Below are 4,899 nucleotides of genomic sequence, written 5' to 3'. Positions count from 1 at the left end.
TGACCTCTAACAAATAAAGCCTTAAGCAAGCATAACCACAAGGTTATTATCTCTAGGAACATATATTTTTGTTTTGCATGTACCTATATTTCAATTTGAAAATATGTGTACAACACACACATATAACAAGAACTTTTTAAGATATTTTATTTATGTATTGGGGGGGGGACAGAAAAAGAAGCAGCGACAGAGAGAAAATGGGCTTGCCAGATCCTCCAGCCACTGCAAACAAATTCCAGACACATACACCACCTTGTGCATCTGGCTTATGTGGGTCCTGGTGAATCGAACCTGAGACCTTTGGCTTTGCTGGCAAGTGCCTTAACGGCTAAGCCATCTCTCCAGCCCTAATGAGAACTTTGAAAGAGAAATGCGCTCTGGCACAGTTTTAAAGGCAAGTGATTGGCATGAGGTAGGAAAGTGTGCTGCTTTGGGCTCTATGTGTTACTCCCCATAGGACTGAAGGCCAGTGGTCTATGAGGCTTGGAGGGTGTGGTCACCACAAAGTGGCCATGTGCTAACACGAAGGTGGGAGTGTGTGCTGTGATCTTCACTTCGACAAAGAGAGCTTGATGATGGACATGGGACAGCCGAGGAGGAGGAGTGGGAGGGAAGAGGCCACAGAATAGAAGCAAGCCTAGGAAGGAGAGTTGGAAACACATTGCAGAGAAGCAATGTTCAGCTGATGTGGGCATGGAGATGTGAGGATGGAGAATGGGGTCCAGCAACGACTTCTGATAACTGGATTTCTAAAAGACTCTTAGGTTTCCTCTTAAAAAGCCCCAAAGATTCACAATTTATATGGTCCTAGACTTAGGATGGATTGCTTTTACTTAATGATTTTTTTTTAACTTTATAATGGCACCAAAGTAAGACACACTTAGTGGAAACCCATATTTGAATTGATGGTTGGTCTTTCCTAGGCTTGTGATATGCATGAGTCTCTCTGAAGATGATGAGCAATGGCAGCCCCCTATTTCTGGTCATCCTGTGATTTCTCTCTCTCTTTCTCTCTCTCACACACACACTTGAGATTCTACAGTGTGCTGTAGTACTAAGCTAGAATGTGAAGTATTAAGCTGCTTTGACTTACAATATTTTCCGTGTACAATGATTTTACGGGGATCATCTGCATATGTGATGTCATGTTATCTATGCTAATGTCCTTAAGACCTTCTGCTTAATGCCTTTTAAAAGACGCTATAGCTTTACATTCCATTGTCATATTCTTAGGATATATCATGATTTTATCTATTTAGAGTTTATTTTTTCTTTATCAAAAAATTATTTATTATCTTTATGTGCGTGTGTGTGAGAGAGACAGAGAGAGAGGGAGAGAATGGGTACACCAGGGCCTTCAGCTGCTGCAAACAAACTCCAAATTGTATCTGGTTTTCATGAGTCCTGAGGATTTGAACCCCTGTCCTTAGACCTTGCAGGCAAGTGCCTTAACCACAAAGCCATCTCCCCAGCCCTACTTAGAGTTTAGACTGTGTGTGTGTGTGTGTGTGTGTGTGTGTGTGTGTGTGCGCACGCGCACTAGGGATCAAGCCCAGAGCCTTGCCTCACTTGTGCGAGGCAAGCATGCTGCCATTGAGCTACATCCAGGTCCAGACATTGTCATTTGTAATTAGGACTATGTGCTTTTAGGACAAAGCCTTCTCTAATCCCAACAACTTGAAGGAGGGGCCGGCACTGATGATGGACTCTGATCACTGATGCACAGGGATGACTGAAAAAATTATCGAGTAATAACAAGGGACTGGATCTCAGTTAGTCAAAGAGGTACAGTAGCATGGTTTCATAATGACATGCAGATTCCCCAAAGCCAGCCCATTACTACTGTACTTCATTAATCAAAGCATGGTGGCTTGAACTGGGACCACTTCAAAGTTTACACACACACACACACACACACACACACACACACACACACACACATATATATATATACTAATTATACATAATAATTAGTTTCATTATGACCTTTTCATAAGACATATAGCCTATTTTGATCATACTCACCCCATTATACTCTTCTCCTCCCACTCCTGCCATTTCCATTTCTTTTCCAATAGTTACTTCTCAATCTCCTAAGGGGACATCCATGTGTCCATACACCATTTGGCTTACTTTTGTCCCCACACAGCATCTTCTCTATTATTTCAGTTCATTCTGCCATGGACAAGGGCACTGAAGGCCATCAGAGAGGAGTCACTACCTACCAACTGATGCCAACACCCATCTCAGGTGTGCTGGTCCTCAGTTCTCTCAATGCTTCCATTGTACCTGGCATGGACCCCTCTAGTCTCAGCTGCTTGGGATGCTGAAGCAGGAGGATTACTGACAAGGGGTCAGGTAGCTTTGTCAGGTAGTTTAGGGTGACTGGGCTCCAACAGTACTGGCAGGAATGTCTGCCTTTGTACTCTCCACTTTGCTAGAGATCAAAGAATGATCTGACTTCTTATCTACTGCCTAAAGGAGTTCCTTAGACCTGTGTTTTTCCATAAACAACCTGAGCCCCTCTTTTGGATGGAGTTCCTCTTTGTTAGACTTTAAATCTGATCTTGACATTGTGGTTGGTTACATCATGTATGACCTCTTCTTGAGCCAGCCCCCTAGCCCAGACTAATCAGCCCTCACTCACCTGAGCATGAAGGTGAAGACTACCTCAATAAAGTTATAAATAGACCCTTATCAGGGGCAAGGGCTTTCCTGACTTCTGAACCTCCAGGTTCTGGTGAGCCTGGTCAGCTGGGCCGAGATGAGGGGAGAATCTTCTTTACTTCTCCCTAACCCCTCCTGCACTCCACATGGCAGGAGCTCTGCATTTTCTTTTCTTTCCTCTCTAACTTTCTTTTCACTTTTCTTCCAGGGCCACCCTATGGTCTCTCAGACCCTGTCGGTATATCCATTTTCCTTCCCTTGGTTTTGTACTTCCCTAAATAAATACACTAACTTAATAATTATCCTTCTTGGTTTGGTTTTCCCAATTCTTTGGTTAGATACAAACACAAACTCATGGTTTAGGGTTTGAGGACTCTATTCCTGAATTCTTAATGCCCTGTAACATTACTTGAGCCCATGAGCCAAGACCAGTTGGAGTAGCAGAGTTGGACCCTTAGCTCTCACTGTGCTGCAGCTGGGCTATGAGCGAGAGCAGCCTCAGGACAGGCTCTCTTATGGACATCTCCTCAGCTCCTTGTCCGCTTGCCGGGCTCAGTATCTGCCTGATCAATGCCAGTTCCTTCCGCTTACTCTCTTCCCATATCTGAGTTCAAAGGAATGGCTCCCAAAGGTAGGCAGAAGTGTGCTGGGGTGAGGTTGCATGGAGGGTCTTCTCTTCCAGGACTTGCGCTCTTGGATGCAGGCCATACCTATCCCTTCCCAAATGCTTGGCTGTGCCACTAAGAATAGCAACTGTCTAATGAGCTGCTATCAGAAGCTACAGAGCAGGCACTAAGTGTCTGCATATATTAGCTCTTGCCACCCTCACAGCTACATGACTTTGCACCCAGTGCTAATGAGCAGAATGAGGCCCAGACAGTCTTTGTCTTCTGCTCCAAGTCACATGTAAGTGGCAAAACCTGAATTCACACCTGGGACTGTCAAACTGTGAATGCATTTTAATGAACTTGGCTGGAGGGAAGGAGATTTTCTGAGGATCACTTAAGTCACACATACTGATAGTCCATGGGGGCTAAGGCTCCATTCTTGGGACTCAGGGAGGAGAGGCCACGCTTAGTTGCTGCTCCTGTCCCCTAGGCCATCTGAAGCCAAACACCATGACATTTTGTAGGTCTGGACCTGTTCCAGTGTGTCAGACCAGGCAGCTTGTCAGCCTGGCCCTCTTTCATGCAGTGGAACATGGCTGGCCTCACCCCACAGGGTGTCCTCCAGTGCTAACCACATTTGCTGGTCTCTTTGACTACATCATCCTCTTTCCCAGTGTGGCTCTTGCTGGCCACTGGGACCTTTACTCTTCCATGGTCCAATTCAAGATGGACTGTACCTTGATTCAAGTTCCTGGGTGTGTCCAGAGCCTGTTCTTCTCCTAGGGCTTACCTGTTGAACTTGGCTCCTATCCTAGAAGTGTAGAGGACTATAATCCCAGAGATAAACTGTTTTTATAGCTATCATGGCTATGCCAGCACCCCCCAGCCCTCCTGTCCCTGCTGGGCTGCACTGGGAAGCCCTGGCTCCATACTTCTTCTTTAAGCAAACCTGCATGAGCTCATACTATTTGGGGGGAAAAAATCACATCCAAACACTGGATGGGCTAAGGCCAAGTAGATAATTCTTCAAATGTTCTGCAATTTAGATGTTGGCAGAAAATTCGGACAAAATCTTGCAGTCTCTCTCTGATTCAGATGTGATGAGGGTCACAAACATATCCCACTCACTAAAGGAGCCACGAGTCAGAAAGACTAGTCTCCTTAAGCCATGGAACAAAAATGTAAGCATGGAGCCAGGCGTGGTGGCACATGCCTTTAATCCCAGCACTCGGGAGGCAGAGGTAGGAGGATTGTGGCAAGTTTGAGACCACCATGAGGCTACATAGTGAATTCCAGGTCAGCCTGGACCAGAGTGAGACCCTATCTCAAAAAAACAAACCAAAAACAACAACAAAAAAAGCAAGCATGAGGCTGGAGAAATGGCTTAGCCGTTGAGGCACTTGCCTGCGAAGCTTAAGGACCCATGTTCAACTCTCTGGATCCCATGTTAGCCAGACACACAAAGGTGAGGCAAGTGCAAGGTCGCACATGCCCACTAGGTAGAGCAAGTGTCTGGAGTTCGACTACAGTGTCTGAGGTCCTGGCGTGCAAATTCTCTATCTCTGTCTCTCTCTAAAAATAAAAATTTTAAATATGTAAGCATAGGCAGGAGGTCAGCTTGCCC

The sequence above is a fragment of the Jaculus jaculus genome, chromosome 18, assembly GCF_020740685.1.
Source record: "Jaculus jaculus isolate mJacJac1 chromosome 18, mJacJac1.mat.Y.cur, whole genome shotgun sequence".
Lineage (NCBI taxonomy): Eukaryota > Metazoa > Chordata > Mammalia > Rodentia > Dipodidae > Jaculus > Jaculus jaculus.
This window is presented reverse-complemented; position numbering follows the sequence as displayed.